The 13,091-nt window shown below is 32.3% G+C and overlaps 1 non-coding gene across 1 annotated transcript; it reads left to right on the top strand.

The window, feature by feature from the left end:
* Positions 1-288: 288 nt before the first annotated feature.
* LOC113868305 lies at positions 289-395 on the top strand. The gene has a single exon (XR_003505326.1). It is a non-coding gene; the product is annotated as a small nucleolar RNA R71 (small nucleolar RNA).
* Positions 396-13,091: the final 12,696 nt, after the last annotated feature.

The following is a 13,091-nucleotide window of genomic DNA, read 5'->3' as shown; positions in this document are numbered from 1 at the left end:
AGGTTGCTAATTTGTTAAGTTAGTGCAGCTATTTGTTCTGAAAACAATTGATTTTGTAGCTAATTCTGTGCAAGAAAAGTTTCCAAAACCTTAACTTCATAACCAAAGTTTCTTCCTTGATTCCTTGAGTTTGAATTCTGATACATTGAAGATGTCATCATCTCAATAATCTTCTGAGCTTTTTCCAAGGACTTTGTATTTAATGAACCTCCAACAGCAGCATCAACCATTGTTCTTGTTGCTGCATTCATTCCATTGTAGAAAGTTTCCAATTGCATCCAATTTGGAATACAATGATGTGGACACCTTCTAAGCAATTCTTTGTATCTTTCCCAAGCTTCATACAATGATTCTCTTTCTTGCTGCACAAAGGATGTAATTTCTCCTCTCAGCTTAGCAGCTTTGGATGGAGGAAAGTACTTGGTTAGAAACTTATTCACAAGTTCTGTCCAAGTTGTAATGCTTCTTTGTGGTTGAGCTTGTAACTAGCATTTAGCTCTATCTCTCAAGGAAAAAGGAAATAGTCTCAGTCTGATGGCTTCTTCACTAACCCCATTCATTCTTATGGTGTCACATAACTGCAGAAAATTTGAAATATGTAGGTTAGGATCATCAAAATTTCCACCAGAAAACTGATCCTGTTGGACTAAGTATAATAAGGCAGGTTTAATCTCAAAATGGTTGGCTTGAATGGTTGGCCTGATTATAGAAGAGTTAAAACCTTGCATGTTAGGAATTGCATAGTCCCCTAATGTTCTAATTCTCTTTTGTTCTGCCATCTCTATTTCTGGATTTGGTTGTCTCAAAGGTGTAGATGTTTTTTTCACTCTAGGATTGTTCTGAATTTCTAGAGAATAGACAACTTCTAAATCATTATCACTTCCTATGAATTTTTCTGCTCTAGATTATTTTCTCAATCTTCTTAAGGTTATGTCTATGTCAGGATTAAAGAACAGAATTAATTTATTCTTGTTTTTACCACGCATATACAAGTCAAAATGAAACAAAATTAGACTACAATCAATATTCAGAAATGCACAACAGAATTTATGCAAAAGCTATCAGTAAAAGCATATAAAATTCAAGTCTAACAACTGCAGAATTGTAAAATCATGTAGAGATTATGCAGAACAATGAAAAATGAAATTATGCAGAACATGCAAAAGAATGCAAAAACTTATGCAGAAAATAGCAAAAATTATGCAGAAAAACTACACAAGATGCAGAAAAACATGAAAGCAAAACAGCAAAAATAAATGCTCAATCTAGCTATTTTTTTGTTACTAATGATATTGAAATTCAAAATTTTCCGGCAATGGTGCCAAAAACTTGTTGTTAGCAATTAAACACTAGCAAGTGCACTAGTATTGCAGCAAGTAATGAGTAATTTTTAAGAACAGGATATCGTCTCCACAGGGAATTTAGATTTCAAGTATCAATTCACCAAATTGTAACCATTTGAGCCATACGAATTTTGGAGGAGAGTTGTACCATACAAAAGCAATAAACCAAAACAATTAAGAGTAAAGAAAACTTGCAGAAAAACATATCAATGAATGCAATGTGAGATGAGAAATGGATTGAAAGGTAGTTAGGAATTTACTTCACAAGAATATCAATATTAATTCAATTATGCTTCTGAAAATTCAAGAAGTTGGTTAATTAACAATCAGTTTCGCATATCAATAATCAAAGGTTAATCCCTTAACTCATTGACCCTAACAAGCAACTAAACCACCCTAATCCCTTAGGTGAAGTTCAATTTTAAGTTGCATTAAGACTTAGAACCTTAAGATTGCAGAATTAGGTCTCCTTATCCCTAAGAAATCCCCAAATTCTGATTGCTAACTCAGATCAGAGAATCAAATCCAACTTCCATTGATAATTGTTCCTCTTTGTTGAATCATACGAATTTCCATTCATAGATTGCAAGAAAAGCAGAATTCACAATTCAATTAATTCAAGAACTCAAAATTTAGAAGCAAGAGTCAAATCAATACATCAATTCGAGTTCCATAAACTCCTAACTACAAGAAAACTACTCAGACATGGGAGAAGAGAAAGAGAAAGAAGAAGAAGAAGAAGAAGCAAAACTCCAAGAAGACATGGCCGGAAGCTCCAATCTAATTCCTCTTTGTGGAAGCTTCAAGACTTGACCCCAATCTTCTCTCTCAATCTCTCTCAACGACAATCTAACAGAAAAATGAAAAAATAAAACTGAATCCCTGAAAATCTAAGCGCTTCATGTATTTATAGAAATTACCAGATTTGCGCGTTATCACTTTCCTAAAAAATAGTAGCTATGCAGAAGGCTAGTTGGTTGAGCGTTAACACTTTTATGAGAAAAAGTGGCCACGCGCAACTTTGCCAAATTGAGAGCTCTCTGGAACTATCACTCTTGTTGATAAAAGTGTCACCGCAGAGCTCAAGTAGTTGCGCGTTATCACTCTTATGCATAAAAGTGACTACGCGCAACTCGCCAAGTTGAAGGCTCTCTAGAACGATCACTTTCGATGACAATAGTGGTTACACAAAATACTATGAAACTTCGCCTTCTTTGGAACGCTCACTTTTGCTGATAAAAGTGGTTACGCCAGGCCTGCTGAGTCTGAAGCTTCTCTGGAACGTTCACTTTTACTGATAAAAGTGATCACACCCACACTCAACTTCTCTTTTAAGCTGTGAATCACTCACTTTCGCTGGCAAGAGTAACCACGCCCAGCTTAAAGTCCATGAGCCATGTTCTTTGAGTCCAGACTTGCTACTTTTCTGCTATTCCTCCATTGATCTATCAACCTCATGGTCTTTACTCAACATTTTCTACAAAAACACACTTCAATTATTAATTTTTACACAAAAAATTCATAAATGCTCAACTAACTATGTATTTAAAGAAATTCTCTAATCATTCTATTTTTGTGATTTTTTCTACTTTTTCCAACACATTTTCCTTATGAAATGGATTAAAACTATAGTAAAATAGTAGTAAAAATATAGATTTATCAAGACCCTTTTATTTCCCTTAGTCTTTTGACAACTTATGTATGTGACTTTGTTTAGGAATTAACTTGTTTTAGATATTACATGACAACATGTTTCATATCTAATTTGCACTTTGATTTATTATGTGGAAAAATTTTCTCTCCACCATTTTATTGACACACATTTTGAATACACACATACACAACCAAAAGAATATTTGGTTATGCACATTAACTATTATATATATATATATATATAATATCATAATAAATATTGTCTTTGGGAAATGTGCCTATTGTATTTGAAATGGATAAGTTAGGATGTCACAACAAAAAGTGGTATCAGAGTAGTTCGGTCTGTTTGGGTATGGGTATGGCCTAATTATCCAATTTTGTAGCTCAGATAGTCTTAGAGCTCTTTTAGCTCGTGTAATGGACTATCATTTGTTCCATTGCGTCTGACATAAGATATTCTTTTGATTTAATGTGTTGGTTTTAAATTTTCAGAATCTCATGGATAGATGACAAAGGGACAATGTAATCGATGCCCTATTTGAAAGTATTGTGGATGTATTGGAATGCCAAAACGCACCTGCCCCAAATCGTGGATTGTCTGAGTTTTGTAAAAACAAGCCTTCCCAGTTTAATGGAGGATTCAATGCTGATGGTGCTCAACTTTGAATAGAAGAATTAGAAAATATCTTTGAGGCAATGCACCTATTGTATTTGAAATGGATAAGTTAGGATGTCTCACTCAGCGTCCTAATTCTCTACAAGAGCTTCTAGTACTTGAGTCATGCAATTTAGAATTTCATTTGTGACTCCCGCTGGTCTACCTTTGCTGGCCATGATTCTATATTGGAAGAAGTCAATCAACCCATCAACAACCAATATTCACGCCAGTGCACATATATATAACTAGGGTAAACAATTCATACACATTCCTACTTGTAGAACCAAATAGGCTATTCTAACAATTAACAACGCAAATTCTTGTTAATCAAGAATATGAGAACACATAGCACAGATAAACTAGTCTCATACCCCAGTCCGGTTTGGAAGAACTACTCTGATACCAAATTGTAATACCTTTATTTTATTCAAAACAATAAGAAAATAATTTTGTAGTTAAGAAAAAAATTAATTAATTCCTTTCGTAAGCCAAATATAACACGTGGAATCATAAACTATTTCGTTTATTTTGCTCAAACTTGTAAAAATTTAAATCACAAAGTAGTGGGAATCAAATCAATTAAAAGGAAACCTAAAATAACATTAATATACATTGTTCTAACGAGTTTGCAAAAGGTTGATATTAATAAAATATACATCAAAATACATTAAGACTCATCTATATCATTTACAAAATACAAAATATGATAAGTCCGAATGAGTAGTCTATCCACCAGAGGACCGAAGACGATACTAGTTATCATCCCCAAACCATCCCTCAATCTCTACTATTTCCTCCGGGGATAAGTCCTCGTCTTCATTGAGGTCACCCTCGTCAGCTACCAGCTCATGGCCTGTGATCCTCTCGGCAGTGTAATTACTGGGTCTCCTATGCTGGTTATGGCCCAATAAGGTGTACACGTAGTTCCATGCATTTGGTGGCCTAGTCAAGCCTCTGTATATAACTACACATACAGTACGGTGGATTTTATCACTGTCTGGATAATTTAAGGGTACATTATATCTTATAGTCATTTCTAAAGTAAATATAATACCTGACTCATCATTACTATTACAATAAAACTATAATGGCATAATCGCTACCATTCCCTACCTACTGGATCTATTTTACTAGTAATGAGTAACTCAGACAGGTTACAAGTCCATATGGGTCCATCATTTGTATTCCGTGAAAGGTTATGTAAGGATGAGTCTTTATTCTCATTACCAAACATGCATTCACAATTAAGTCAACCATACAAATGAAGGCAATACAACAAACCATCACACCACAAAATCATATTCATATAAAAGCAACAATCATTAATTACTTAGCTTATTGCATTCCCTCTTTATTAACACTTGGATTTCTCATTTCACACTTTCACTGCCCCTAGGATCCCTCAAAGTCTTCCTCAGCATAAATAGTTGCTAAATAGCCATAGCTACACGGATACAACGTATGCCGACCTGACCCTTTTTAACAAAAGTGTGGTCAGGAGTTTAAGTCAGCAAACAAGTGTGAAATTGATGGTGCTCTTATTCTCATTTAAAAACATACATCACCCTTATTTCCTCAAGATTTCTCAATTGCCTCTATCTTTCACACCTCGGTATACCTCTGAACTATCCATACTTGTTCTCATCATGTTCCTTCCTCATTTCATTTCTCTTTCCATATTTCCTATCTTATTTCTATATTTCTCATTATGGATCTACTCTTCTCATTAGTCATTCTGGCCCAAACTCATTATTTTGTTTAGTTTTTTTTATAGATTTTTAATAAAAAAAATAGACTAAGAAATTGTAAATAATATAAAAATCTCATTTAGGTCAATTATCATAGCTTTCTTAATTTTTATCTTATTTACACTAATTTATGTAAATATATTTTGTAATTTTGATCATTTGAATAATTATGCAGGAAATTTCAGGCAAATTTTATGGATTTTTGGCTCTTAGGAGAATATGAAGTGAAAGTAACTACTTTTAGACACCATAGTAATCACTACAGCAAGCCATTTCTAAGGGACAAGTCAAAGTAATGACTTTCAGAAGCAATAGTGACTACTCTAGAGCCAAAGGAAACACCCAGACTTGCACGTGTTTACTCTTGTTAGTGATAGTAAACACTCCAAAAAGCTCTAGGTTGAAGGATCCTGCGCATATTTACTCTCTAAGCGATAATAAATACTCTAGAGAGCCCTAGAGTGAAGGACCTGCACATGTTTACTCTGATGAGCGAGAGTAATTACTCTGGAGAGTATCAACTTTACTATAAATAAATTTTTACCATTTAGGGTTGGGGACTTTTTGTAGAACCTTTTACTTTATATATTTTAGGGTTTTAGGATACTTTTGAGAGCTTAAGTCAACCTTGGGTGATAGCCAAGGGTTTGACATAGGGTTTGATTTTCCATTTCTTCTTACTTTTCTTTGATTTTTTACTTTGATGTCATTGATTATTCTTGATTCCCTTCTTGTAATGGTGAGACCCATCCTTATGGAGGGCTAATTTTCTTGTAATTCCTAGTGAGTTAATATGGATTCTTTAATTTCTGGGCCTTTAGTGTTAATTTAAACCCCTTTTTTTTTCATGAGTTTCTTCTTGCCCAATCTCTTGAACTAAGTTAAGAATTGAATAAGGGGATGTTGCTTAATCACTTCTAATTCATTTTTAATAGAAGTTCTGAACTTGGTATGCTTAATTCTGGGTTTAATTCTAAGGTTGCTTAACCCTAAGGATTAGGGATTGGAGTCCATTAATTTAATTAATTTTGTATGGAAATTTAAGATTGATTTTCGCTTGTTAAATTGACCTAATTCAAGGGAAGGATATAGTATTAAATCTTAAGAGGAATTAGGATAAAATCTATGTGGACAAACTAGGGATTACTACATTTTATTGATTGAACTTTGCAATTTAATTTTCTACTTAAGTAGATTAAACTTGAAATCACAAAACTCCTCTTTTTACTTGCTTTTTGAATACACTGCACACCATATATTTGATATTTAGTCACTCACCCAATGATTCACAAAAGGACGACCTAGGTTAGCACTCTACTATTACATTAATTTCTATTTATATTTTGATGAGGATTAGTGACAAATCTTTTGATCATCATTCATTTCTCTATTTTATTCAACTTTATTACTACATCATATATCAATCACATATATATTCACATCATCAAAGACCACAAAAACATGCTTCAATCACATATATATTCACAATTATAAACTACATCACAACATTTTCATGAACACAAATATACTACATTTTTAGTAACAAGATAGAGCTTTCCTTACCTTGAAGTGGAAGTTTAGTGAAGGGTTTTTGAGAGATCTTGCTCAAAAGGCTGGGTTCTTCTTAAATATCATAAGAGATCCTATTTAGAGGAGGAAAAACAAGAAAAAAACCAAAGGAATGGAGAACCAAGTTTCAAGATCTTACCAAATAGCAAGGAGAGTGAACTCTCAAGCTTGGATCAAAGAGAGATTGATGTTTTTCAAGGATTTTCTGAGAAAAGGAGGAGAGAGATAAGAGGGAATGAAGAGTGGTCATAACTTGGAATATAATCCAAGTTTCTTAACTTTGAAACCCTTAAATACCCCTCAACTCGCAACATTTTTGCTACACTAAGCCCTTCTCTCGCTGCAATGAAAAAATTAGACAAATTTTTTTTTTACTATCTATTATTCTAGCTATAACAAGAGCATTCTCGTTAACAACAGGAGAGCGTTAAAGAGCCTGATTCTGGATTCTCATTTCTTACTACAGTGAGAAATCCTGTAACTCACACTCATAAAACTCGCTTCATTTTAAACAACATGCATTAACAATTCACACAAAATACAATAGTTAATAAACAACAAAAATAGGGGTGTTATAAACGTTGTCTCGCTTAAGCGAAACGACCATCGCTTAAAGTGAGAATATCAAAAAATGCTTGGAGAGACCACTGTCTGGTGTTCATGCCCAGGCGAGAGCCACCTCGCTTAAGTGAGAATTGCTTGTTCAAACGAGACCACGCAAAATTTGTGTTCTAAGTTACATTGCCTTGTCATTTTCTCTGAAATTCCACTTCCTCTTCTTAAATAAAATTGCTTCAAACCTCGATCGTGCTTTGGATTCGAGCTTAGAGATTCGATTGAAGTGATTTCGAGTATCTCTGGGTTTAACTCTATTTTCTCTGTTTGTTTCTTCTTCTTTTTTCATTTCTCAAAGGGTATCTTGTGATATACAGGAAAAATTTTGTTGTTGAGTAAGAACCTTCATCAATCTCTCTCTAAATACTTATCTCGAGGTAATAAGAGCTCTATTTTATCATTTTATTAAAGTGTATATTTTGTGCTTATGAGAGCATTATTAAATACTTATTATATGAAAATATATATTTGAATAGTAATACCTGGTAGGAAAAGGTGATGATATGTGTGTTTGATTGTTTGGCTTGAGTGATCAAGTTGTGTTTACATGAAATATATGGTGAGTACTCAGTGTGGGGTGTTATGAAAAATATGATATTATGATTGGTGATGTATGTGTGAAAATCTAGACATGATAAAATGTTATTAATGAATATTTGGCAGTTTTGGCATGACAATATACTATAAGAATAAACGGTGTTGTAAACTTAGTTTGCAAGTGTTTTATTAAGTACGATCTTTTAAGTTGAATAAGGGAAGTGGTATAACTGCTGAATGGACCTAGTGTGAATTCATGTCTTGTGACTATGTGGTGATTAGGTTATGTTTTTTGGTGATTGAAATTACTATGTTTTCTTTTATTTCATAACTATGATTATACTGTGATATTGGTTTTTAAATTGAAATTATGTTTAATGATAAGGTAGACGCTCATCCTTACTAAACTTTTTGGGGAACAAGGATGACGACATCTCGAGAACAAATTAGATTAATAGATAGTTCTGTACGGTGTAGGTTAAATTATGTATTTAACGAGTATCAGAGGTTTTGTTATTTTAACTTTGCTATTAATTGTAATAACATACCTAGTCACATGTATACTCTGGAGATGGACCTATATTATAATAGTCCCCTAGACTTTCCTTCAAACAATAGGATCCATCATATTCTTAGTATATATATTTATAGAGGAACGGTTAGGACTCTAGGGGCTGTGAGTTACCTGTGCACCTACCTTGACCAAGATCAACTCGGATGACCAACCCAAGTAACTTTTGAGCGGGTCACGAGTGTTGAGGTCGTGGCTGATTTTGGTAATCTCTATCTCAAAGAGGATGAGGATCTAGATTACGATGATTTATTAGAGATAGATGGATGGCATAATGATGACTAGCACTGAGTCCTCAGCATTTGGATATGGATTATGGCTACTCTGGGACTCAGTTATTTTGATTACGTAATTATTATTCTAAGTCCTACACCTTTTGATTAATAGTTTGTAAATTTGACACTCATTATATGTAAATTAAAGTTTAGCATATATATTTTCTTAATTGTTCTAACATATTATAATTATTAAGTTACAGTTTATTTATTCATCATATCATGTTGATAATAAAATTTTGTGAATGGCCTTATTTGTGGAAAATGTTTAATTTACTTGTACAAATTATATATATATATATATTATTTATCCCATTTCAGTATAAATTATTGTTTAATTTGGAAATAAGAATTAAGGATGTCACAACTCTCCTATTTTATAACACTCATTCCAAAGGCAAAGAATCCCCAATGAATAAGTGAGTATAGACCTATATCTTTATTAGGGGTGCTTTTATAAAAATATTTCAAAGGTGCTTGCAAATAGAATGCAAGGTGTGTTAGCATACATAATAAATGAGCAACAATCGACATTCACATCATGGAGAAACATGTTAGATAATGTGCTTGTTGTCAACGAGGTGGTGAATTATGCTTAGTAGAGTAAAAATAAATATTTTGAGTTAAAAGTATATTATGAAATAGTGTACGATTTAGTGAATTGGAAATATATGTTACAAAAGTTTGGCATTGGGGAGAAGTAGGTAAGGTGAATGAAGACATATATATGTGGTGGTCATTTATTGTTCCTTGTTAATGGTAGCCCCATGGAGGAAGTGGCGATTGGTAGAGGCCTTAAACAAGACGATCCTTTATCTCCTTTCTTAATTTTATTAGTGGCAGAAGGTTTGAGGGAATTGATGAAGAGTAGGGGTGTGCATGGATTGGATTTATACAAAACCAATCCAAATCCATTTGCATCCAATTATATGGATTGGATTTTAAACTAATTTATTTTATTTTTAAAAAAACTAGTTTAAAACCAGATTTAAAATTTGGATTTGATTTAAAATTAGTTTTAAATTTGATTTTAGTCAAAATTGGTTTTAAATCTAGTTGTAGTTAAAACTAGTTTTAAATCTAGTTTTAGTCAAAACCAGCTTTATTTTTATACAATACTTAGAGGGAAAAAAAGCTCTAAAAATGAGAGGCTAGAACTACATTGCTTGATTTATAATAGAAACAAATAAACACGTAAACAAACATTAGAGAACACACAACAATATAAAAGTTGATAGGTTAGGACAATGTCAATAATTTACAAAGAGTTTATAGATTATGCATTAAAAAGAAAAGGAAATTCGTTAATTGTGATACCAAAACACCAAGTTCATCACACAGTTTTTGGGCTAGCTTTAATCGTCCACTATATGATGCTCAATTAAGTTGTTAACCATGTTGAAGTCTGAGCTACCAACAAATTAAAGATTCTTAATACAACTAATGAACTAGACCACTTACTGATGTAAAGGACACTCATGAAACAAATGCAACTTGAGCATTAAGATTTGTGATTTTGAGACAAAAAAAATTTTCTTCTGCTATTTTCAGGGCATAAAAGGTCTCTAGTAACACATAAAAGGAAAATCCAAGTATAATAAGGAGAAAAAAGGTAAGAGAATGAAATTGTGTGTATGACATTGAACATTTTACCATCTATTTACATTGACGATGCAAAAAAAAGGACCACGCTGTATTAAAAAAGGCAAATTGCATAGAAAAATATTACTATTTATTTGAGTTTATCATATCATTACTCATAAACAGTTACTCTAGCAACTTACAAACTATAAACAAATATACACAAACAAAATAAAACAAATGCAAATGTGAAAATAATACCATACAATATATTAAAAAACAACATGGCAGAATGAAAATTTACACACAAACGCAAACTGGTATAAAAAGCTCAGTCAAAGGGGATCAATGAGAGGAACAAAGAACTTTAAAAGAAATCATAATTCCTTATAACATACCTATAACCTAGAAATTTAAACATAGGACATCTTAACAACTACTACAACACTACCATTTTAACAACTAAGAACTAATATTAAACAAAAAATATTTAATCATCATCAAGCACCACAAAGGCTATAAAAGCAATATCTTGTTGAAAAGCTATTTCTGCAAAAAAATAAAAATAAATAATTAGTAATTATTTGTTAACTCATAATATAGTTAATAACAACATAATGAGTATTCTTGTCTTGTTTAAATTTTCAAGCTCTTCAAACTCTTCATTTGAAAGTAATGGTGAAGAATATCCCTTAAGCCAGTCTTGGGTACAAATAAGTGCTTCCACCATTTTATGTGTTAAGGAAGTGTAGTAAGAATCGAGTACCCTTCCTCCAATACTAAAGGTAGGTTCAGAGGCTACAGTGGAGACAAGTATTGTCAACACCTCTCTTGTAATGCTTGCAAGGATTGGAAATCAACTTGAGTTTAACTTCCACCAATTCAAGATATCAAAATTTTATGGGCTTTTTAAAGTTTCTTTAAGGTACTTACTTAATTCAGAATTCTTACTTCCACTTGATCAAAAAAATTGACTATATCCATAACGATCATTACTACTACCCTGAAAAAATTCACTATAGTCATAACAATCATCATTCAATATCGTTTCCTGTGAATCACCTTGAGATCCTGCTTCCCTACCTTTGAATTCTTCAAAAAGAGACTCCAAACAGGTTTCTAATTTCTCATTCAATATCATTGTCTCACTAACTCCAAAAGCTTGAGAAATCAACCATTTTATAAACTTCAATTTGTATCTAGAGTCTAACACAACAACAACAAACAACAAACAACAACATATTTAAATTGTTAAGATTCTCCTAATATCTATCATATTTTTTCTTCATTCCTATAGCAATTTCTTTCATTCTTACATCTTTGGAATGATGACACATTTGGTTGATCTTCTTTCCAATTCCAAGAATCTCTAACATATACATGTTACCTGTCACATAAGATGAACCAGAAATGCACAAAGAAACTTCATAAAAAATCTTCAAAAATGGTAAGATTGAGTATACATAGTCCCAATCTTCACTTGTAGGAAGACCCTTCCCCTTGTTTAACTCTTCAGTATATTTCCTATCTTGCATTTCAAGCTCTTCAAATGTCTTCTAATGTTTCAAAGCACCTTCTAATATAAAAAAGATTGAATTCCACCTAGTTTCAACATCTAAGCAAACAAGACCTTTGTATTCAATTTCTCATTCAATGCATGCTTAAACTTTATCAATCTAGAGGGAAAAGATTATGTCTTTCACTGCAGCACGAATTTTAAAACAGAATCATCAATCTCCTTTAAACCTTCTTTTATAATCAAATTCAAAATATGTGCATAACAACGCATATGAATATATTCTCCATCCAAAACTAAACTGCTCCAAGACAATATCCTTTTTCTGAGATACTGAATACCAATATCATTTGATGAAACATATTAACTATCAAACTTAAAACTCAAGTTAGCCCCTACCCGTCCAAGCACTTCTCTATAGTCTTAGCAATAGTTTCTCCTGAATGGCTAGTAATTTGACAAAAATTTAGAATATTTTTTTGTAGGTTCCAGTTATTGTCAATAAAATATCAAGTTATGCATAGATAAATAAGATTTTGACCAACAATCTCCTTTAAACCTTCTTTTACAATCAAATTCAAAATATATGCACAAAACGCATATGAATATATTCTCTATCAAAAACTAAATTGCTCCAAAATAATAGCCTTTTTCTAAGATATTGAATACCAACATCATTTGATGAAGCATTATCAATTGTCAAACTTAAAACGCAATTCAGCCTTCAGTGGTCCAAGCACTTCTCTATAGTCTTAGCAATAGTTTCTCCTGAATGGCTAGTGATTTGACAAAAATTTAGAATTTTTTTTTATAGCTTCTAGTTATTGTCAATAAAATGTCGAGTTAAGCATAGATAACTAAGATTTTGACCAGCAATCTCCTTTAAACCTTCTCTTACAATCAAATTCAAAATATGTGTACAACGCATATGAATATATTCTCCACCTAAAACTAAACAGCCATAAGACAATAGCCTTTTTCTGAGATACTAAATACCAACATCATTTGATGAAGCATTATAAACT

This window comes from Abrus precatorius, unplaced genomic scaffold (genome assembly GCF_003935025.1).
Source record: "Abrus precatorius isolate BTA unplaced genomic scaffold, Abrus_2018 Scaffold5, whole genome shotgun sequence".
Classification (NCBI taxonomy): domain Eukaryota; kingdom Viridiplantae; phylum Streptophyta; class Magnoliopsida; order Fabales; family Fabaceae; genus Abrus; species Abrus precatorius.
Note: the sequence above shows the minus strand (reverse complement) of the source record. Positions and strands in the feature narration are given on the sequence as shown.